We start from the raw sequence: 25,586 nt of genomic DNA, 5'->3' as shown, positions 1-25,586 counted from the left end.
AAGGGGAAGGCATACTTAACGAGAATGTTGCTGGCCCAACGATAATAACATCACCCATCACAATGCCTTACTATTATGGAGCTCTGCAGTGTCTGCTGGTTTCTCATCCTCTATCCTGCTTCAGCTTCTCCGTTATGCGTGTGACGTCATCACGTCACACACTGGGGAAACACGCTGGAGAGGAGTCCAAGGGGGGAGGCGCTACATACGCTACTTTTTGGCAGGGGGGGGGGAACAAAATTCATAGTTACGCCACTGGTGACAGATCTGGAGCGGAGAAGCCAGCGGAGGTGTCTGTTGCTGGGTCACTGGCAGCCATAGAAGGAGCACATCATATCCCCCACCTGCACTGCTCTTAGGTAATTTAGAAAGGTGAGGAGGAGCATAGATATATATGTATATGTGTGCATAGATATATTTCCTTTATTTGTGATCTGTACCTATATGAAAGTTTCTCTAATATCTATCTATACCTCCCTGTCACACCAGCTCCCCCTAGATATCCACTGTCTGCTTGTCACACCTGACCCCATAGTGACCCGCTATCTCCATCACACCTGCCCCCCAGTCCATCGCTATCTTCCTGTCACACATACCCCCCCCCCCTAGTTACCCACTAGGGTCCTACTATTTTGGTGTATAATGTGTATAAGGGGTATGTGGTGTGGTACACTGCACTTTAAGTCATGCCCCCTTTCCACTGGCCCCACCCCCTTTTCTGGAGCGCCACTACAGTCTTTATTTTTTCATACCCCTGACTTTAAAATGTCCACTTTGAGCACTGCTTATATATATATATATATATATATATATAATCTTCCATATATGCCGGCACTCCAATTATATTCAGCAGCTTGGTCGTGCACTCCCAATAAATTTGTAGACTTCCAAGAATGAAGGCACACGACACAGGATAAACTTTTTCACCGCAAGTGTATTCTGGCTAGTAACATCTAGCGCTTTCAGGGGATACAACCCCCGTCATCAGGATGGTAGCCACACAGGTACAATGGTGTAGTCAGAACCCCGACTCCTCCCCAAACAACATTTATATACAGAACATGTTTGATTACTCACCTGTCCAGTCGCCCAGCTCCCGCGGCCGCACATCGCCATACCGGAAGTGCGTCATCGCACATTCTCCAGGACACAGGAAGCTCACTCCTGGAGCGCACAGCGTGCGTTCCAAGACCCACTTCCGCGTTCCACTGGGTGAAGACGTCTCTCCTCCTTGGTGGGCGGTGCTGCCCCCCGTGGATGCCGGCGCTGAAGGACAGGAAGATGCCTAAACAAAAACAATAATAACAACGATGAGACAGTGAACAAAAAACACATACACAATACATACCCCATTATAAGAGATACATATAGATAGCCAAAAACTACACTAGACATACACATACTATTGTATATACTGTACATAACACATAGGTTAATAATTAGGTTATTGATTAAGCTCAACCAACCGGTGGGCAATATCAGGACTCCTCATGCAAGATAAAGAAATCTTAGACTATACGGCATCAATATGGACATAACTTGAATTGCACAGATACATGAATTAAGAACATGAAAGGATAATTAGGTAAGACTATTCTAATTAATCTTGTCATTAAGACCACCTGGTTTGGTGGTCCCAAGTCTCAAGATCCATTGGGTCTCCCTAATAAGCAATCTTTTGGCTCGATCACCTCCCCTGGCACTTAATGGGACCTGATCCAACATAAAGTACTTTAAAGATGATAGAGGGTGTCCCATGCTTTTAAAATGACGTGGGACCGGCTGGTCCACATCCTTCCCCTTCAAACTCAAGTCAATAGATGACCGATGGGCCGCCATCCTCTCTTTAAACATGCGGGTTGTTTGGCCCACATACCATAACCCACAAGGGCAAATGATAGCATATACCACGTGTGAAGAGGAACACGTGAGTACAGATCTAATATCATACCTCTTATTGCAGTGGGGATGTTGAAAGTCCTTGCACTTAATCAAATATTTACATGTAATACAGCTACCACAGCTATAGCACCCAGGGGGTTTCCTATACACATTGGGCGGGGTCACGGAAGAATACTCCGATATATCCGCATGGACCAACCGGTCCCTAAGATTCCTCCCCCGAGTATATGCAAGCAATGGTCTGTGGTCTTTGAGGCCAGGTAGCTCATTGTCCATACGAATGATAGGCCAGAGAGCCCTAGATGCTCTCTGAACGATGGGGCTTGACGACAAGAATTCATGAACCCAAGGGATCATCTTCTCTTTTTTCTTTTGTTTTGGGCACCACAGGGCTTCAGGGTCCATATCCAGAACCTGTTGTTTCTGTATAGCCAACAGGTCCCTATCATAACCTCTGACCAGGAACCTTTCTGTCATGAGATCTAATTCATGCGGTAACCTCTCTCTATCACTGGTCAGCCGTGCCACCCTAAGCATCTGTGAGAGGGGCAGACCCTTTTTCAGGGATGGAGGGTGGTGGCTGGAGGCCCTCAACAAAGTATTCCTGTCGGTGCTTTTCGAAAATCGACTAAGTGTTATAGCTCCATCTTTGATCTCAATGGCTACATCTAGAAAATTGGCCTTACATGTACTGCACTCATAAGTAAATTTGATAAAAGGACTTTTGGCATTAATATCACTCATCAGGCTGCGGAACCTCTCCTCCCCCCCAGTCCAGATCAGAAACACGTCATCAATGTACCGTAGGTACAGCATGACGTGTCCCCAAATGTCCTGGTCGCTGAAGAAGAGGTCCCGCTCCTGAGCGAACATATACACATTTGCGTAAGAGGGGGCAACGGAAGACCCCATTGCACACCCTCTACGCTGAATGTAATAGGTTCCATCAAATAGAAAGAAATTACGGCACAAGGTCAATTCAAGTAGGGAAAGAAATAAGTCATGGTTAAAAATAGCAGGGTCCAAATACTTAAGAAGGAAGTCCTTCATGGATCGAAGTCCACCCTCGTGGGGTATCGATGTATATAAGCTGCATACATCGAGACAGCATAAGAGTGCACCAGGAGGAATGGCATCAATCTCTTTCAATTTGCAAAGGAAGGTGTTGGTATCCTTGAGGAAGGTTTTTTCACGAGGAAGCAGTGGTTGCAAGATGCTATCAAGCATTTGGGAAACCGGTTGTAGCAGTGAGCCCCGGGCCGAGATGATAGGGCGGCCAGGGGGCTTAACCGGATTCTTGTGGAGCTTTGGCAGTGTGTACAGCACTGGGATCACAGGGTATTGGACCTTCAAGATCTGGACCACTTTCTCAGGGAGAAACTTTGCAGTCTTAGCTGCATCTAACACCGAAAAGAGTTCCTTCTGGAAACCTACAGTCGGATCCCTAGAGAGACGGTCATATACCTCGACGTCAGACAATTGCCCCATGATCTCTTGTCTGTAGTCATCCACATTCATCACCACAGTTGCTCCGCCCTTGTCCGCAGGACGGATAATTATGGATTTATCTTTCCCTAAAGCTTGTAAAGCAACGATCTCCTGCTTAGTCATATTGGGTTTAATTTTATACGGCGTCGCTAGGAATCTATTCATTGAATCGTCCATCAGCTTAGTGAATGTCTTAATTGAGCTATTCTGTAAAGGGGGATCAAACTTGGACCTTGATGTTTTGGACATAAAATCATCAAAAATAGAGCTCTGATGAATAACTGGCTTATGTTGGAAGAACTCTTTGCGTCTAAGTTGTCTGGAGAACTTGTGCAGGTTTAATTTCCAATCAAACTCATTGTGTATATTGGTAGGCACAAAACTTAAGCCCCGATTAAGAACTTGGAGCTCAAATGTAGACAGAGTCCTGTTGGACAAATTAAAAATCAAACTTTCAGTTTGGTGGCCGCTATTGACGCCGCCTTCCTTATTTCTCTGACCCTGGCGCCCCCGACGGGTGGCCGTGCGCTTGTGGAACCTCTGTGGTCCCCCTCTCTTATCCCTAAAGGGAGCGCCGTGGCTGCTTGCACTTCGTCTGGGTCCGAGACCATAAAGTCACTGTCACTACTTGACTTATTACGGTCTGGGTGGGGATTTCTCCGTTGCCAGGGTCGTCGTCGGCGTTGCGGCTTTGGGTTGTCCAACCCTTGTCTGTCACCTCCACACAACCAGGGATACACCCTGTTTTCCTCATAGTCCTGATCTACCGCAAACTTCTTGCTACGTTTGAATTTCAGCAAGTCCTTCTTATAAGCTTCACATTGGCTCTCTAATTTAGACATCCAACTCGCATTGGATTCAGATTCCAGCAAGTCCTTATATTCCGTATGTAAACCCGTAATTTTGTGTCTCGTGATGTTCAACTCACGGTTCATCTATATGTATCTCTTATAATGGGGTATGTATTGTGTATGTGTTTTTTGTTCACTGTCTCATCGTTGTTATTATTGTTTTTGTTTAGGCATCTTCCTGTCCTTCAGCGCCGGCATCCACGGGGGGAAGCACCACCCACCAAGGAGGAGAGACGTCTTCACCCAGTGGAACGCGGAAGTGGGTCTTGGAACGCACGCTGTGCGCTCCAGGAGTGAGCTTCCTGTGTCCTGGAGAATGTGCGATGACGCACTTCCGGTATGGCGATGTGCGGCCGCGGGAGCTGGGCGACTGGACAGGTGAGTAATCAAACATGTTCTGTATATAAATGTTGTTTGGGGAGGAGTCGGGGTTCTGACTACACCATTGTACCTGTGTGGCTACCATCCTGATGACGGGGGTTGTATCCCCTGAAAGCGCTAGATGTTACTAGCCAGAATACACTTGCGGTGAAAAAGTTTATCCTGTGTCGCGTGCCTTCATTCTTGGAAGTCTACAAATTTATTGGGAGTGCACCGACCAAGCTGCTGAATATAATTGGAGTGCCGGCATATATGGAAGATTGTTACTTGTGGATCTGCAAAGGACACCAGTTGCAAGGCACCCGTGACACCGTTGTTATCTATATGTGGTCATTTATCCATTCCTGCTCATTGGACTGGTGAGACTGTGAAGTTGCTGCAGCCACTACACTTTGTACATACTTTATTTGGCGTTTATTGATTTTGCCCTATACCTGTGGGAGTTGTCATGGAGCCTTTATCTGCAAGTCAGTCTGAAGGGACATCCCTATCAGGCACTGCTGGGACACCTGTGGGGGAGCTGTTCAGTTATACCCAGGAACAAATTGATTCAATCCTGGCACAGGAACCCCCTGAGACTTTGTCCGATATCGATAATATCGAGGATGTTTATCACAGATTATTGAAAATGAGACGCCGTGAAACGGACTTTCAATTACATAGCACATCTTTGGCCAATTACTATAAGGAGCACAAAATTCCACGCGGATTCCGCGTCAAGAACGTGCCGACCATTGGCCGTTTCAATCCGGAATTTGTAAGGAGGTGGGTCGCCATTCTCAACAAATGTGCGACCGACTTGATGGTGCTGGTAATTGAGGAGGCGAACCGTGAGTTGAACATCACGAGACACAAAATTACGGGTTTACATACGGAATATAAGGACTTGCTGGAATCTGAATCCAATGCGAGTTGGATGTCTAAATTAGAGAGCCAATGTGAAGCTTATAAGAAGGACTTGCTGAAATTCAAACGCAGCAAGAAGTTTGCGGTAGATCAGGACTATGAGGAAAACAGGGTGTATCCCTGGTTGTGTGGAGGTGACAGACAAGGGTTGGACAACCCAAAGCCGCAACGCCGACGACGACCCTGGCAACGGAGAAATCCCCACCCAGACCGTAATAAGTCAAGTAGTGACAGTGACTTTATGGTCTCGGACCCAGACGAAGTGCAAGCAGCCACGGCGCTCCCTTTAGGGATAAGAGAGGGGGACCACAGAGGTTCCACAAGCGCACGGCCACCCGTCGGGGGCGCCAGGGTCAGAGAAATAAGGAAGGCGGCGTCAATAGCGGCCACCAAACTGAAAGTTTGATTTTTAATTTGTCCAACAGGACTCTGTCTACATTTGAGCTCCAAGTTCTTAATCGGGGCTTAAGTTTTGTGCCTACCAATATACACAATGAGTTTGATTGGAAATTAAACCTGCACAAGTTCTCCAGACAACTTAGACGCAAAGAGTTCTTCCAACATAAGCCAGTTATTCATCAGGGCTCTATTTTTGATGATTTTATGTCCAAAACATCAAGGTCCAAGTTTGATCCCCCTTCACAGAATAGCTCAATTAAGACATTCACTAAGCTGATGGACGATTCAATGAATAGATTCCTAGCGACGCCGTATAAAATTAAACCCAATATGACTAAGCAGGAGATCGTTGCTTTACAAGCTTTAGGGAAAGATAAATCCATAATTATCCGTCCTGCGGACAAGGGCGGAGCAACTGTGGTGATGAATGTGGATGACTACAGACAAGAGATCATGGGGCAATTGTCTGACGTCGAGGTATATGACCGTCTCTCTAGGGATCCGACTGTAGGTTTCCAGAAGGAACTCTTTTCGGTGTTAGATGCAGCTAAGACTGCAAAGTTTCTCCCTGAGAAAGTGGTCCAGATCTTGAAGGTCCAATACCCTGTGATCCCAGTGCTGTACATACTGCCAAAGCTCCACAAGAATCCGGTTAAGCCCCCTGGCCGCCCTATCATCTCGGCCCGGGGCTCACTGCTACAACCGGTTTCCCAAATGCTTGATAGCATCTTGCAACCACTGCTTCCTCGTGAAAAAACCTTCCTCAAGGATACCAACACCTTCCTTTGCAAATTGAAAGAGATTGATGCCATTCCTCCTGGTGCACTCTTATGCTGTCTCGATGTATGCAGCTTATATACATCGATACCCCACGAGGGTGGACTTCGATCCATGAAGGACTTCCTTCTCAAGTATTTGGACCCTGCTATTTTTAACCATGACTTATTTCTTTCCCTACTTGAATTGACCTTGTGCCGTAATTTCTTTCTATTTGATGGAACCTATTACATTCAGCGTAGAGGGTGTGCAATGGGGTCTTCCGTTGCCCCCTCTTACGCGAATGTGTATATGTTCGCTCAGGAGCGGGACCTCTTCTTCAGCGACCAGGACATTTGGGGACACGTCATGCTGTACCTACGGTACATTGATGACGTGTTTCTGATCTGGACTGGGGGGGAGGAGAGGTTCCGCAGCCTGATGAGTGATATTAATGCCAAAAGGCCTTTTATCAAATTTACTTATGAGTGCAGTACATGTAAGGCCAATTTTCTAGATGTAGCCATTGAGATCAAAGATGGAGCTATAACAACTAGTCGATTTTCGAAAAGCACCGACAGGAATACTTTGTTGAGGGCCTCCAGCCACCACCCCCCATCCCTGAAAAAGGGTCTGCCCCTCTCACAGATGCTTAGGGTGGCACGGCTGACCAGTGATAGAGAGAGGTTACCGCATGAATTAGATCTCATGACAGAAAGGTTCCTGGTCAGAGGTTATGATAGGGACCTGTTGGCTATACAGAAACAACAGGTTCTGGATATGGACCCTGAAGCCCTGTGGTGCCCAAAACAAAAGAAAAAAGAGAAGATGATCCCTTGGGTTCATGAATTCTTGTCGTCAAGCCCCATCGTTCAGAGAGCATCTAGGGCTCTCTGGCCTATCATTCGTATGGACAATGAGCTACCTGGCCTCAAAGACCACAGACCATTGCTTGCATATACTCGGGGGAGGAATCTTAGGGACCGGTTGGTCCATGCGGATATATCGGAGTATTCTTCCGTGACCCCGCCCAATGTGTATAGGAAACCCCCTGGGTGCTATAGCTGTGGTAGCTGTATTACATGTAAATATTTGATTAAGTGCAAGGACTTTCAGCATCCCCACTGCAATAAGAGGTATGATATTAGATCTGTACTCACGTGTTCCTCTTCACACGTGGTATATGCTATTATTTGCCCCTGTGGGTTATGGTATGTGGGCCAAACAACCCGCATGTTTAAAGAGAGGATGGCGGCCCATCGGTCATCTATTGACTTGAGTTTGAAGGGGAAGGATGTGGACCAGCCGGTCCCACGTCATTTTAAAAGCATGGGACACCCTCTATCATCTTTAAAGTACTTTATGTTGGATCAGGTCCCATTAAGTGCCAGGGGAGGTGATCGAGCCAAAAGATTGCTTATTAGGGAGACCCAATGGATCTTGAGACTTGGGACCACCAAACCAGGTGGTCTCAATGACAAGATTAATTGGAATAGTCTTACCTAATTATCCTTTCATGTTCTTAATTCATGTATCTGTGCAATTCAAGTTATGTCCATATTGATGCCGTATAGTCTAAGATTTCTTTATCTTGCATGAGGAGTCCTGATATTGCCCACCGGTTGGTTGAGCTTAATCAATAACCTAATTATTAACCTATGTGTTATGTATATACAATAGTATGTGTATGTCTAGTGTAGTTTTTGGCTATCTATATGTATCTCTTATAATGGGGTATGTATTGTGTATGTGTTTTTTGTTCACTGTCTCATCGTTGTTATTATTGTTTTTGTTTAGGCATCTTCCTGTCCTTCAGCGCCGGCATCCACGGGGGGCAGCACCGCCCACCAAGGAGGAGAGACGTCTTCACCCAGTGGAACGCGGAAGTGGGTCTTGGAACGCACGCTGTGCGCTCCAGGAGTGAGCTTCCTGTGTCCTGGAGAATGTGCGATGACGCACTTCCGGTATGGCGATGTGCGGCCGCGGGAGCTGGGCGACTGGACAGGTGAGTAATCAAACATGTTCTGTATATAAATGTTGTTTGGGGAGGAGTCGGGGTTCTGACTACACCATTGTACCTGTGTGGCTACCATCCTGATGACGGGGGTTGTATCCCCTGAAAGCGCTAGATGTTACTAGCCAGAATACACTTGCGGTGAAAAAGTTTATCCTGTGTCGTGTGCCTTCATTCTTGGAAGTCTATATATATATATATATATATATATATATATATATATATATATATATATATATATATATATATATATATATATAGTCCAGAGGTTTGGCACTCCCTGTGACTCGGAAAAACTCTGCCGGTGCCTCCACTAGAAATGGAATGTAGGTATACAACGGTGTGGCACTCGTAGCCAAAACAAGATACAGTAGTCAAGCCAAGTAGCAACAACGTTTCAATTTATCAATTGTCTTCAGGTTACAAGCAATAAAAATCATAAACATACCTTTATAGAGAAGTTACACCATAGAAGTGAGGCTGAGACGCCGGGGGATGAGGGGAACGCCCATCCGACGCAGAAAGACTGACGTCATACTGCCGGTAGGACGCAGCGTGAGGAAAAAAGGTTGCTGTGGAAACAGCAGCCAAACACACTGTGCGAAAAAAAGGGAATTAGAGAAATAACAATTAAACTGTAGAGAATTCATATAAGGAAGCATAAAATAAATAATCATAAACCTAAGAAAAAGGAAACAGCAAAAGATGTAAGCGGCGGCTCAGCGTCACTTCATGAATGGTCCTTAATATTAAGCATTATAAATAATGTACTATCAAAAAATGCAGCATATTATAATATTAAGCTAAAAATGACATTATAAACTATACAGCAAAATAGCAAATTGAAGCTTCAATTTGCTATTTTGCTGTATAGTTTATAATGTCATTTTTAGCTTAATATTATAATATGCTGCATTTTTTGATAGTACATTATTTATAATGCTTAATATTAAGGACCATTCATGAAGTGACGCTGAGCCGCCGCTTACATCTTTTGCTGTTTCCTTTTTCTTAGGTTTATGATTATTTATTTTATGCTTCCTTATATGAATTCTCTACAGTTTAATTGTTATTTCTCTAATTCCCTTTTTTTCGTACAGTGTGTTTGGCTGCTGTTTCTACAGCAACCTTTTTTCCTCACGCTGCGTCCTACCGGCAGTATGACGTCAGTCTTTCTGCGTCGGATGGGCGTTCCCCTCATCCCCCGGCGTCTCAGCCTCACTTCTATGGTGTAACTTCTCTATAAAGGTATGTTTATGATTTTTATTGCTTGTAACCTGAAGACAATTGATAAATTGAAACGTTGTTGCTACTTGGCTTGACTACTGTATCTTGTTTTGGCTACGAGTGCCACACCGTTGTATACCTATATATATATATATATATATATATATATATATATATATATATAGGTATGGATGTGCTGCAGCATGGAATGCAATCACAGGCAGCACTATAAAACAAACAACTTATAGTAATTCTACATAGTGTCTAGGAAATATTACACAAAAAGGAATACAATCCAAAAAGCACAAGTATATAGGAGCTAAAGGATATTTACAGGATATATATTATTTTCATTTTAACTATGACTTTTTTTCATAATTCCTGTTTTTTGTATTGTATATGTGTATACGGTTTTGCTTTTAAAAGCATAGCTCTTTTATATTTCTGAGACTGCTTTTGTAAGAAGCCACAACCTTATGATACACAACTCACAGAATCCTAACATGAAGTAAAGTAACTATTGCAAAGTGAATGATCACATTTAAGGAATAGAAGATAATAAACCACATTCTTTCCATGTATACCAATATGGCAGGTACAGTACACCAGTCTATTTAGTATGGCAATGTTTCCTCACAATCACATTAACTGTGCAATTTTGGTTGCCTGAAGTAAAAAAAAAATACGATTCTTTATAGAGATGGGAAGGAATCATCATAGAACTGTGCCTACAATACTGTCCTATACTTTAAGAATGGATCCAGTTCTTACCTCTCTCCAGCATGCGCTGTCACATTACTGGATTGCTGGTATCACTGCTGGAAATACATCCTAGAAGGGAGGAGCAGAGGCTTCAGATTTCAACATCCCAAAACACGTTTGGACACAACAGATTTACTTCATAGCATTTTCACTACATGAGCAATGTTTTATTGACACTGACAGACCAGAGCTATCTGTGGGCTGTTTAACTATTTCTATTCTTCTTAGTGTTTGTTATTCCCAGTGGCGTAACTAGAAATATTGCGCCCCTCTGCAGAATTTTTTTTTGCGCCCCCCCCCCCCCCCCCATACATTAATTGTATTTTTTTTCATACATAATACTTCCTGTCCCCCATCTCTATCATCACTCCTATGACCCATAACAATTATGCCTCCTGTCCCTCCCATCAAAGTTATCCCTTATTTGCCTATTCCCCCACTAAACACACAGTACAATTTAGAGAACTTCAGACCTGGCAGGCTTCAGGAGCAGGTGTCACTGTCCGGAGTCTGGACACAGGGAAGTTCAGTCATTTCTTTCAGCTCACTCTCTGACTGTGGCAGCCTTTATTATCAATCTAAAGCCTCACTGTAATATGCTTTACTGTGAGGATTTGGGTTGATTGTAAAGCCTGCCACAGTCTGTATAAATCAAGTGAAGTGTGGCAGGGATGGGAGGAGAGGGAGATCGTTATATATGAAGCTGGCCACGCTGCTGTCAGAGTCACAGACGGGTGCAGGCTGCAGCAGCCAGGCACCACATCTCATCTCAGCAAGGGAGCACTTTGCATACCTTGCTGAGCCGCCAACACTCAGCCCCCGGCATTCTCCTCCTGCCTCCAGCTCCTGCATTCACAGGTACTGTGCGGTGACACTGCGCCCACATATTGCTGGCTCCCCCCCGCAATGGCTTGGGCTGCTGAGCCTTAGTTACGCCACTGGTTATTCCAAATGTTCTTATAAAGAAAATATGTGATATTGTAACGGAACGGTCCAGACAGCGCGCCACCACTAAGAATCGCAGGACCCGGGACAGACCTTCAGTCCGCCCCCCCCACCCCCCTAGTACCATTATGGTCGCCCCCCACCCCGAGTACCATTACTTACCAAGCTGCGGCTGCGCATCTCCTCGGGAGCGCACACACTGCACAGTGCAGCCTGCAGAGCGCCGAGACCCTCTGTGTCCTAGGCTCGGCGCTCTGCAGGTTGCACTGTGTATTGTGCGTGCCTGGCTGGGGCGCAGCCGGGTGGGTGGTGGTGGCGGCCATGGGGTGGGGGGGTGGCACAGTGCCGCTGTGGGCAGCTGCCCGTGCCCCTCCAGAGGCCGGGGCCCAGGACAGCTGTACCCACAGCACCCCCCAGTCAGCGGCCCTGTTTCAAAGAATCCAATAAGTACAAGTCATTGAGCGCTTAATCTGTTTTGTTTGTGTATTCCGTTTTGATGATCATGTAATATGAGAGTTCAGATTATCTTGTGACTGTCTCCAGTGGATGCCTGAACATATTCCACCCTCTTTTCCCTCAGTGGTGCTTGCATGGGGGGTTTCTGAGTACCCAGAACCTCCCCCCCCCCGGAGTCTAAGGGCACTAAGATAAAAGCTGAGGGTCCCCTTTTTCCATGGGTACAAGAATTTTAAAAATCAGCCCTTGGGAACCGGAGATATCTGATTTCAAAGCAGTGGTCCCCATCCAAGCCTGTTAATTGCTCTTCCCAGTCAGATATTTCAGGTTCTGTCTGACTTAGAGTTTTTCTAAGGGTATATTCCAAAAGCTGGGACTCCCCCCCCCTTTGAGGGACACTAGTAGCTTGTCTCTACTGTTCCCAGAACCAGAGATATCAGCCTTCCAGCAGCTGGTTACTGCTCCAGCTCCACACACCTGGAATGTAGTTTTATATGCTCGTTGGAAGATTGCTCTGCCTCCTGAACTCTGATCCCCTAGTCCCCAATACCATTTGGTAGGTAGTTTTCAATTCCATTAAAATGTAAGAAATCTATTTTTGGGAACTGGAGATATCTGCAGTCAAGCAAGCTGTCCTCTCACCAGTAAATTATGATGAATAAGCCCACTCCACTATACACCCCTCCTCTGCATATTAAACATCCTCTGTGTGGAAGCCTAGGTACACACACGCCATTTTGTGATAGTATGGCCGCCATTTTGGTTCGCAGAGTTGCGCAAATAAAGTTTCCATACCCGAGTATGTGTGACAATGTGGACCAGAAGAGTAGACATACTATCACACATAAATTCATAATAACACACTTACACAAAATGAAATATAGTTAAAAGGTTTAGAACGCCACACATAGCTTAGTTAGCCCTGCACACACCTGTCTATATCGTGTTTAGTACCGTTCCGCTCAGTTCATTATGCGAAGTATTCCGGTCATTGCGAATATGTCGCAATGTACATTGCCCGAGAGATATGGACATAATCCATATTCCAGAGACAGTTTCTGTTGTAAGTAGTTAACAAAGGAAACTAGCTCAAACCGGTTCTTATCCTTGCTGACGCCGAAACCACCAAACAAAGGACTCTTAAAGTTCACTCCCCTGCACCTGGTCAGACCAGGTACAGCGTCTAACCTCCAATCACAGTGGACCGGACATATGATCTCTGACCAATGAGAATGGCCTTTGACCTCCCCCTTCTGACCCTATAAGATAGGCGACACAGAGCAGCCAGGGTCTTTTCGGCACAACTACTTTCCCTGGACCTTCCTACCGGACTATCGCTCATTCCTGAACGATAGTGAGCTCTGACCGGACTGCTTTTCACATACTAGATGACCACGGTAAACGGTTGCATTTATCACGGTATTTATCCTTGTAGTTATTGTTGGCTGATTGTGTCTTGTATCTGTTTTCTCTCCCCTTAGCAGAGTCTGTTTAGTACTCATTGTTAGTATATTGTATCACCTGTTATACCTGTTTGTTCTTATTTCTGTAACCCCCTTCTGTCCATTAGGGACTTAAATACAAACCTTTTACGGAGTTCTAATCTCCTTATTCCTATTCAGTGGTCGTGTCTAGTTATTCGCATAATAGCGATAAGGTACATTAAGGACTCTGTCCTTACATTGCGGACTCTGTCCTTTAAGGTATATTCGCACAATTGGAGACAAAGTCCTGCGAAAGGATCTCTTATTAAGGTATCGGTTCTTGGTGTATAACATACAATAGACTGTACGCTGCGCTGCGCTACGTTTTGTTCGCACGCAGTTAGGTATAAAGGGTAAGCAGGTTACGGACACATTACGTAACCTGCGCTTTCCACTTATTGTCTCCTTGGTCATATAATATCGGTATTAACAATTGAGGGCTCATCCGTCCGCTCCACAGTCCAGAACTCAGTACCAGGCGTGCGACTCGACCTATACCAGCAAAAGGGTGGAAGTATTTATTTGTTTCCATTGCTGGATAGGCCGAGTCCGCGGCGGTGCGGGGTTCGGGAAGTGCTAGCGCTGAACCCGGAGTACAATAAGTGAAAGCCACGTGTTTTAAAGCATATCATACCTAAGTGTTTAGCAAACTGTACTTCTGCCTGCCACAAGTAGTTTAACGGGGTATAGTGTCCTGGGCTGCTTGTTTATTATAGTATATGTACCACGTGCGATAAGGTTCGCACACGTGGAATCTGTGTTTATTATAGTACATAGAGGATCCCCTCTGTGCAAAACTATAATTGTTTATTGTTAGCTACCGCAAAAACAGGGACTCCGCCATGTGGCGACAAGTCCTGGGCCTTTTGCAGTAACGTAAAGCGTCTATTGTGTATTACGCAAGGTGCGCGCGCACGTGCCCACATCGGGAAAGTTTCGCATCTTTGTACGTGGTTTACGGATTAAGTACGGGATTTATTTCGCATCTTGATACGTAACTCTCGGACAGAGTTAAGGGATTAATTCCACATTTAGGCGCAATTACTGCGTATAGCGAAACCCGAGCGCAACCTTGCAAATACACTATAGAACACGTGGGTGGCCGATTCATCGGCGGCCTGTGAACAACGCACGTACACACGTGGCTGTTCATTGGTACTGCACATGCAGCACACATAGGAATTAAGAGGTGAACAGTAATAAACCACTAGCTTTATTTAAACAGTATAGTAATATACTGCGAATGAAGCGGTGATTAATAAAAGAAAATAAGTTTTTTTTCTTTTTGTTCATTTTCTCATAAGCAAGCAACTCAAGCATTATTTTAATAGATTCCTATAGTTTATTATAAGGGATTTATACCTGCATAAGAATCTAGTGAAAAGCTACCGGCCTGGGAAAATTTTCTGTACAGAAATATTTCAAAAATTAGCATAAGACCAAGGTGTAACTAGCGCCCAGTGTGAAAAATAACTGAGGCGAACGGGTGTGTGACGGCACGACTCAGCACAGTGTAGTCCAGTGTAGGACAGTCCAGTTAGGACCGGGTTCACGTGACGACGTGCCCATAGGAACTGCCCCTTTCGTGGAACTACCTATTTTGATCCACTGGGAGGGTACAAGAGGCTAAATCGGAACCCAGTGATCCGATCAGCTACTTTAGAAATACCAGTTTTTGGGGGTACAGGAAAAACAAGTTTTGCTGTGCCCTGGAAAAACTGCCGCACCTTGCAAGTTGGCTAGCAGTTCGCTACTAGTTGAAAGACTTGGTGATTGAGTACATTACCTCGCATAGTGGGCTTCACGCTTGATTGCGGAATAGTGCCATTTTGTGGAGAAGGAGTGATTTGGGAGTGACTCACTGATAAACGGCCCTCCGGTTTCTGCTAGCTGTGAACGTTTATTCCTGTAATTATGGGTAATAACGGTTCACACAGGGATACCGAGTCAGTTAGGGAGGAATCTAGTCGACCCAAAGGGTCGGCGGCTTTCATTATGTGCAGGAAGCACGGTGAACTCGCAGTTGTTTATCAAAATAAATGGAGAAGAATGACACAAGGCAGCAAGTTAGAATTTCCCAGTGTTGGTAGCTTTGATCCAGAAATCTTATCTGCAGTAAAGGATGAAATATGTCTACTCTCCAGTCGTAAGAAGAGAGTGAAGCACATGGAAATTCTTAAATTGTGGCAGAAGGAAGGGCAGGAACAATGGGGAATCAAATGTTTGGCAATACCGGACACAATCAGCCACAATAAAAATGCAACCGTTGCCGCAATAGAATCAGCTCCCCCACCCCCATATGTGCCGAAGGGGTTAATGTCTCATAAGAAAGACCTAAGTAATAATGCAACAGTTACTAACTTGTATCCTGTTTTATCCCCTTATAAGGAAACCCGAGAGGAAAACGAGCAGCTGTTGGCACTGGCCGTCTCCCATGCACTTAATATGCTTGAGGGTAAAGCTCAACCCACTGCTGGGGCTCCAGCACAGGAGGAGGAGGCAGCTGGTGCCAACGGCATAGAAGTGGACTCAGGTAAGGATGCACTACACAGCACAGACACAGACGACTCCCAAGCAGGTCCCAGTAATGCGGATGTGGTACAAACATATCCTATGCGCACACTGGAAGTTCCCTATGGTAAGGCAGACAGAGAGGGTGTGATACCTACCAGAAAGATGACCATGCTAAACCTATGGACACGGTTAGAGCTGCGGTCCATCATTTCAGATTTCCCTGATCCTAGGAAAGATCTGACATTATGTCAGAAATTTGTAAGGGATCTGGGAAACTCTGATGAGCCCACCAACAAGGATTGGAGAATCATGTTGAGGGCCTGTCTCCCCACTCACATCGATATCCTGAAATTCATTCAGGATAGTGGATTGAAGGTGGACAAGGAGATAAATGATGAGATCAACCAGGAAAATATACGCCTAATCAACTTGCAGTTGGGAGTGTATTTTCCTGCAGCAGTGGAATATAGCAAGATATTCACTATCAAACAAAAAGATAGTGAGTCAGCTAGCGAATATTTCAACCGGTGTTTGATGACGGTATCAAAACACACTGGTGTCGCCGATCTTAAGGGTAACCCACACCTGAGGGAGATGGTTGTCTCTGTGTTAGTGGAGGGGCTGAGAGAGAAATTGAAGAACAGGGTCCAAACTTCCTTTCCAAATTGGCGTGGAATGACAGTAGACGCCCTACGGGAATCTGCTGTGGACCACGACCGCAACATTAAGAAGCACAGGGAACTGCAAACTGACAAACTGATGATGGTTAGCATCCAAGCCCTTACTAATGCCCCAAACAAAGCTGCCTACCAACGAAACACCAGGGACACAGGTAGAAAGCCAATTATCTGTTACAACTGCAATAGGAAAGGTCATTACTCAGCTCATTGTAGGTCAGGAAACCCCAGGAGTTATCAAGACACATAAGCGAGAATGGGAATCTCACAAAGGTGAGACACGGAGATACCCAGCCCCTAGACAATGGGAGGAGACAGACAGGTCACGCAACATGCCTCCTCCCCATCCAATGACTGACACTGTGCTGAGGGCAACCCAGGTCAGACAATAGGAAGCAGGTCATACCTGCATCCTACAACCAGTTAGACTAATTCAATACCTTAGGGAGGAGCCTCAGATATGGGTAAGTGGAATAGTTTAAATATAAAGTTTTTTGTACCTAACCCGTTAACAACATTCCCTCCTGGTCTAGGTTGTGTCAAGCAATTAGTAGCAGCAATTGGGGTAACAGGAAAAATACAGCATTACCCACTGACGAAACCAGCAGATGTTACAAGCGGGCCTCTGCATACCAAACACTCTTTTCTGTTGGCTGCAGCGGCCCGACTAACCTCCTGGGTAGAGATTTACTATGTAAAATGGGATGTGTCATCTATTGCACCCCTGATGGGGTATTTCTGGACACTCCTAGAAATCTTACACAAGAAGTGCAAGATATGCTGGACAGTCCTCAGAGGCTAATGTTGTATTCCACTGTTATAGAGTCAAATCCATCTAAGGTAGCTAAAAACTACAGCACAAATACCGAGTTCCCTTTGAACTAAAGATGGGAAGGACACAGGATCAATGGCAACCATAGCTTCAATAGAAACCCTGTTAAAAAAAACAGAAAGTATAGCGCCCCAAAGTACAGCCTCACCATTCGAAACCTGAGGTTGAGCTGGAAAAATACCCAGTGAAATAACAAGGTTCCCAAAAAGAGAACTTTTAGCTAAATACCCCTAGACACAGCCCATAGTCACAACCACACTGGGAAACAGAAAGAAAGGGAGGGCTTTACAAATCAGAACAGGAGTTGAAAAGGGTAAGAACCAAATAGTTGAGAGCCAATTCCCCCATAGTGCTAAATCCTGGTGTCATCAAAATAAAAGAAAAAAAAAAAAATTTCGGTTGAAAATAAATGTACACATTACTGTCATTAATATTTTCTACCCTTTTTGAGTTTTTCTCTCTCTTTTTCCAATTTTTCTCCTTTCCCTACTTTTCTGTTCCAGAAACCTCAGAAAGCCACCAAGCCCCTCCCCCGGGTTTTGCAAGATCGCACACTGTCCTTACGGCCCACAAATGGGTAAATACCAATACAATGGGTTAATGATCTATTGTTGTGTCCTTTCCTCATCCACAGCACCAGCAGTTGGCGATAGACAACCTCTGGTGTATCCTCCTGAGGCAGGACATAAGGTATCTCAGGACGGATTGCGGTTGCGCCCGAACAAGGGGGGGAGGGGGAGGGAAATCTGGGACACATTAGTAACCATAAACCCACAAATCATAGAAAAACAGTTCGAAGAATCTGTCGCACCCCCAGCAGAGAAATACCATTGTGAATATGCGGTACCCTGTAAAGCAAGTAGTCACAATATAGATATTTTTCAGTAAATTTTGAACAAAGTCCCAATAACTGTAAGCATTACTCCTAATGTTACCCAGGGCAACCACAGCCACCATCTTGTGAAAAGCAGTCCAAGTAATACACAAAGCATTTCCCTTCTACAAAGAATGAAAAGGGTTGTAAAACGCATTTACATATAAATAGGTGCAATCACAATACCCATGTCTTCACAGACAGATGTGGACAATAAAGAAGGAGAAACAGGCCTGATTACAGCTTTTTGCCATGGGTAAAACTGACACAAGAGACCATGTGATTTAGAGTATTAGACCTGCTGAGGGGGCGACAGATATAGTGACGTAAGAAACCTGGTGATGCCAGCCTGACCAATGTCGTACTGCAGTGTACAATTAAAACCCTATTACTTAAGCACTTCATATTTGTCTACACAGTGTAGTTGCCATAGCACTACTGGTAAACAAAACTGAGAATGTGGTGTTGGGGTGTGTTTTAACTGTTTATGCTCCTCGTATAGTCTGGACACTCCTAAAATTCTGCCAAAACATGTGAAAAATATTCATCAGCCAAGTTCACTAAATGGGAACTTGCATTGATGTTACCATGAAAAATGGGTAATATTGTAAACCCAGCAACACTCTTACCAGGTGTGCCCACTAAGGCACAAAGGGTGGAGTGGTGCTGAGGTTGCTGGAATAGTGGAATTTAGTGGGAGCCGAGATGAATATGATTGCAGGACATGTTTGAATCAGACCTTTGCAGCATGCCCCCAAAGGGTGGTAACAACCCATTGGAAGAGGTAATTCATTTTTGTTTTTTGTTTTTTTCTCGTTCTTTCCACAACACCGAGAGGGAAAATTGTACACTGGCTATACTGTAATAGATGGAAAAGGCATAGTAGAGGCTGAACCCATTGGACATCTCACTCAGCAGCAGCAGTCTCATTAATAGTACTGCGAACTGAGGAAAAAAAAAAAAAAAAAAAAAAACAGTCAATATTCATGCCGACTCCAAGTATGTTTGTTGGGGTAATACAAAAGATCTTAGGCCCTATGGCGCCTCAGATGTTCTGTTTCAGTAGCTGGCACTCCAGTGGCGCAAGCGTTGTAAGTTTAAAAGATTCTCGACAGTCACACAGCTGCCGGACAGAGTGGCTGTTATCAAGTGTAAAAACCACATCTTCAATGAGGATTCAGTGTCACTTGATGATGAACATGCTGGCAAGGCAGCTGGGTGAGCCATGCGCTCTGCGGATAATGTTTGTGTTCCCCCTATAAATGTCAGTATATTCACATAGTAATACAAGATTTGTGTCCCCTGCAGGAGAAGCAGTCTGGAAGCCGAAGGGATGTGGACAGGAATAGAAAGATGGACAAGGTAAACCAGTGACTCTAAGAACATGCCAAACTGTCAGGACAGAGATAGCCCATGGCCTGACTTGTCTTGACAGGGAAGGTATGTGGAAAAATTAGTCCAAAATTACTGGTGTGCCCACAGACAGGTAAGACGACAGAATCATGCCTTACTTGTCTGGGGGAAACAAACTGCAACGGCTGTTCCCACAGAGCCATCTCCACATCCCTCCTCCAGCAGGATCCTCTGCAGGTAATACAAAATTGGCTTTGTACAGTCCACTCTAGAAGCATTTAAGTTATTTATTTATTCTTATATATATATATATATATATATGTTGACGTTTGTGTGTATAGATATGGCAGCCCAGAAACACCCTTGAGTATGCAAATATATAAAAGGTTTAAGTCATGTGTTAACCTTCAGGGACTGATGGTACACCCCATAATCTCTTTTTGTAGTAGTAAAATCACTCTCAGAACTCCACCTCATTGGTCCCCATCGAAACATTGCTTGGCGGGCAGCCACAGGTTATGGTAATCCCACAAGGAGATCCTTGACCACAAATGCAAGTGATGTATCCACACCTGGAAAACTGCAGCAAAAGGACTTTGTTGACACCTGTTGTGAACTGTCATAACCATGAACCAGGAGATGTTGTTGTTGTTTCCCCTGCTTTGCCATGTACAGGTTGCTTGATAGACCTTTGGAAAGGACCACCCCAGATCTTGTTGACCAGCACTACCTCAATAACAAAGTCGCAGAGAGAGATTCGGGTACGTTCGTCCTACTGCCGAAAGAACTGAAAACCGGAAGGTCCCTACACTCGAGGGCGAAAGAAAGAAATCGCTAAGAGGCACCATTTCGGGAGGACTGGAGAGCAGTTAAGGTCAAGCAACCTGTACAAGCTACAAAAAGGGACTGTGACACACCCCACTGGTAACAGGTTGAAAGAATCACTAACAAAATTTTTCCTTTCTCAGTTTTCTCTATTGTTGTGGGTCCTATTCTTGTCTCCCCCCCCACTATCCGTTCTTATCCTCAGAAGCAAGGATACCGCTGCCGCCCTGCTGCCAGGCATTGGACGGACGATACAGAGTTCTGAGAGTGTGTTACCCGTCCCAGCTTAGGTTAAGGTAGAATCTATAAACTTGACACCTTACCCAGGATCGGATGTTTTAATACCATCATACTTAAAAGCATACCAAAAAGAGAGACAACAAAGAGTTCAAGGGTCTGTTGTCACAAACAATACCTACCAAAGGATGCCATATTTGTGAATGTGTATATGTTGTAACCACCCCTGTTTTTATTTTTATCCCTAAATTGTACATTATCCTTCGTGACCCTGAGTAGATTGTTCGATAAATGCGGCCCATCGTTTATCCATGATCCTGGATCGGCCGAGAGCAGATGGTTTACTCCCCTTATATGTTTATTTCATGGATCCCAATTTCTTTGTTAGGATTATGAATTTCTGTATTGTCGTGTGAAATGTTTTTGTATTGTAACAGTTTTATATTTACTGTTAAAGGGTGGACTGTGGAAGCCTAGGTACACACACGCCATTTTGTGATAGTATGGCCGCCATTTTGGTTCGCAGAGTTGCGCAAATAAAGTTTCCATACCCGAGTATGTGTGACAATGTGGACCAGAAGAGTAGACATACTATCACACATAAATTCATAATAACACACTTACACAAAATGAAATATAGTTAAAAGGTTTAGAACGCCACACATAGCTTAGTTAGCCCTGCACACACCTGTCTATATCGTGTTTAGTACCGTTCCGCTCAGTTCATTATGCGAAGTATTCCGGTCATTGCGAATATGTCGCAATGTACATTGCCCGAGAGATATGGACATAATCCATATTCCAGAGACAGTTTCTGTTGTAAGTAGTTAACAAAGGAAACTAGCTCAAACCGGTTCTTATCCTTGCTGACGCCGAAACCACCAAACAAAGGACTCTTAAAGTTCACTCCCCTGCACCTGGTCAGACCAGGTACAGCGTCTAACCTCCAATCACAGTGGACCGGACATATGATCTCTGACCAATGAGAATGGCCTTTGACCTCCCCCTTCTGACCCTATAAGATAGGCGACACAGAGCAGCCAGGGTCTTTTCGGCACAACTACTTTCCCTGGACCTTCCTACCGGACTATCGCTCATTCCTGAACGATAGTGAGCTCTGACCGGACTGCTTTTCACATACTAGATGACCACGGTAAACGGTTGCATTTATCACGGTATTTATCCTTGTAGTTATTGTTGGCTGATTGTGTCTTGTATCTGTTTTCTCTCCCCTTAGCAGAGTCTGTTTAGTACTCATTGTTAGTATATTGTATCACCTGTTATACCTGTTTGTTCTTATTTCTGTAACCCCCTTCTGTCCATTAGGGACTTAAATACAAACCTTTTACGGAGTTCTAATCTCCTTATTCCTATTCAGTGGTCGTGTCTAGTTATTCGCATAATAGCGATAAGGTACATTAAGGACTCTGTCCTTACATTGCGGACTCTGTCCTTTAAGGTATATTCGCACAATTGGAGACAAAGTCCTGCGAAAGGATCTCTTATTAAGGTATCGGTTCTTGGTGTATAACATACAATAGACTGTACGCTGCGCTGCGCTACGTTTTGTTCGCACGCAGTTAGGTATAAAGGGTACGTTGGTTGCGGACTTATTACGTAACCAACGCTTTTCACTTATCGTCACTCTGGTTATATTTTTAATCACCATTAACATCTGCCACCCTGGAAGTTATGTATCAGGGCCCCTTCATTCAGCCAAATGCCCCCTTCTCCCACCCCACCTCCCACCATCTGTGCAGTAAAGGGGTAATTGGTGGAAATTACTCATCTAGGCCCTACATACTGAGCGGTTGATATAATACCCCCTACCACCCGCGGGACATCAAAGCTTCCCCCACCCCTACTGCTGGAAAATCGGTAGGGGCCCCAATACATTGCTATGCCCAGGGGTCTACTGTTGATGCCCCTGTATGTATATATAAATATATATATATATATATTTTATTAATATTATTATTATTATTATTTATATACATGTGGTCTATCTATATTACTTTAATTGACCCTGCATATACTGGGTCACCTAAGGGCTTTTTCACACACTCTGGCTCCTGCCGGGCTGTGAAAACTCAGCACACAGCAGTTAAGAATAGAGAGGATGACCACAGCCCGGCAGCCATCCCTCCCAGTGGTGGGATCCGGCTGTAACCGGGCGGCTGGGCCGTGGCCGTCCTGTCTGAATGGACACAATCATGTCCATTAGTAACTACTGTGCAAGGCTTCTGGCCGTGCGGGATTTTGCCATCCGGTAGGAGCCGGAGTGTGTGTAATTGCCCTAAGGGCTATTTCGAACTGTCCAGCTCCTGCCGGACGGCGAAATCCCGCACGGTTTAAAAGCCATGCTGTCACCATCTTCTCTTTTGACATTTTTTCTCTTATGTTATGTATTAAAACGCTATGATGCGGGGGCGTGGCTTGGCGGCCATCGGCAGAAGCTGCATTTTTACAGGGCTCCGGTGACTCTGACACAAAACAGGCCCCTGGAGGCACCCTTCCACCCGAAAAGCTGCCCACGCAGTGCCCTTCCCTCCCCTGTGCCCTCCGACGCCGGTCTCCCTGGGCTGCTGAGTCGGGGTGCCTTTTTCAAGGCTCCTGCGGACTGCGGCCTACCTGCGGTAAGAGGCCGGGGACTAAATTTGGTGGCGGACCCGGAGGCGGTCCGTGTGCTGCGGAGACTCGGCCGCGAAGAGGATCCAGCTGCCGGCCGTCCGGGCTCCTGTCAGGTACCCTTCTCCTCCCCCCCTTGCCGCCGGTGACACAAGCCGCACTGCCGGACCAGACGCCGCATTAGACGCACTGGGACCCGAAAGTGGACGGGCGCCATTCCCCTGCGCCTGACCTGGGGCTGCCTGAGGGACATCAGTGGGGTAACACGCGCACATTACACCCAGCGCCCGGGGCCCTCTGCCCCCTGCTGTGAGGGGATGCTCGTTCCGCCTGGTTTCCTCGGGCACAGGGGCTGCCTGTGGGGAGAACCAGGGCGGCCAAGCAGCACCAGACGTGCAGGCGGCCGCCTGCTGAGACTTATAGTCCTACCTCCTTTCTGTGGCCCACTGTCCCCTGCAGGGCAGGACTGGGCAAGACCTTTATGCCACACACCTACGCCCAGCAACCCACTTAATTGCAGGCAATAAACCCCCCCTGGCTCCCACAAATTACCTCTATTCTTACTTTAAGCTCTCTTGGACCACACAGATCCCCTGGCTAAGGGCTCCCTCTTGTGGCTTACTCCCAACCTCTTTCAGCACTTCTACTGAGAAGCCCCTGTTAAAGGGTGGGAAAATAAAAATAAAAATAAAAGAAAGAGTAAAGAATTACCAAGCATCATATAATTAATAAAAAGGGGAAAAGAAGAGAAGAAACAGTACCCAGCGAACACGTACAAACAGTAAACGCTCTCTCATGGTGGCCTCCCGGAGCCAACAAATGTGAACCCCCACCATCTGCCATGCCGCCCCACTAACGGGGGAATGTGACCTTCGTCCCCTACAACACAACACACTGTGCTCCATCTACATGTAACCATCTCCTAGCTACCTCTCCTACATGGGCAAGAGGGGGAAGGGATCCCAAAGCCGAACCCCTCAAAAACCTTGTGCCAGCTCCTACCAACATAGCTTGCGCTCCTTTCTTTCCACCCCCCGCTCCGCGGGTCCCCCAGAAGTCCCCTCAGACGAGGCCGCTTCCCCCTCTTCTAATATGGCCGCAACCTCTCCACCAGGGCCCTCACAGGACACCATAACACAGTTAAGAGGCGAAATATCAGAGATCCTATCTCATGTTAAATCATTGCCCTCTAAACAAGACATGCAGGCCCTTGAAACAAGACTTCACGAGTCCCTTCAATCCCAAATTGCGCTGGTCCAGACTGACGTGACCCACATAGGCACACGCGTCTCTGCGCTGGAAGATGATAGAGACGAAGTTCACGCCCATCTCCTTCATCTACGGGAATCATTATCCCAACAATCCATGGACCTAAGGGCAGCGCAATGTAAATTAGACGATTTGGACAATCGAGGTCGTAGGAACAACTTGCGGGTCCGCGGCCTCCCAGAGGACATCCCCCCTTCAGGCCTGATGGACGCTCTCAATAAAATCTTTGGGATGATCCTGGACCCAAATGACTTAATCGAATTCGACCGAGCCCATAGGGCCTTACGTCCGAGAGGAGCGGCAACGGATCGTCTGAGAGATGTTATTTGCCGGGTCCAATATTTCTCCAAAAAGGAGGAAATTCTCCGCAAGATACGCGCCTTGGAAGCAATAGAATTTGAAGGAGCTAGTATCCAAATCTACCAAGACCTTTCCTGGCGAACCCTGCAACAACGACGGATGCTAAAGCCCCTTACTGAGGCCCTACGCCACAAAGAGATCAAGTACCGCTGGGGATTTCCGCTGTCCCTCCAGGTTTCGCAGGGGGGCCAACCCATCACCCTCAAAGATCCCTCAGGTCTCTCGAACTTCTGTTCCACGCTCGGCCTGGACCCAATACAACTACCGGACTGGCAGGCCTTCTCTCTCCCCGTCATTCCCACACCAAGCCTCCCGAGAAGGCCCCGCTGGGACCTGGTCAAATCCTCCAAGAAAAAGCCCAGAGATGCAGGCCCTCCTTTTACTTCAGACCCCCCGTGAACTGCATCGACCCCCCCTCTTGCCCACACCCATCTCTTACCCTCCTG

At 45.8% G+C, this 25,586-nt stretch overlaps 1 protein-coding gene across 1 annotated transcript in view; it reads right to left on the bottom strand.

The window, feature by feature from the left end:
- The window catches only part of LOC146060769 (interleukin-1 receptor type 1-like), an 88,581-nt gene extending 77,863 nt beyond the window's left edge, over positions 1-10,718 (bottom strand). The window contains exon 1 of the mRNA XM_083174387.1: positions 10,696-10,718. The gene's annotated coding sequence lies outside the window, so the exon portion shown is untranslated. The remainder of the gene's footprint in view (positions 1-10,695) is intronic.
- Positions 10,719-25,586: the final 14,868 nt, after the last annotated feature.

This window comes from Crinia signifera, chromosome 2, assembly GCF_055691185.1.
Source record: "Crinia signifera chromosome 2, ASM5569118v1, whole genome shotgun sequence".
NCBI lineage: Eukaryota > Metazoa > Chordata > Amphibia > Anura > Myobatrachidae > Crinia > Crinia signifera.
Note: the sequence above shows the minus strand (reverse complement) of the source record. Positions and strands in the feature narration are given on the sequence as shown.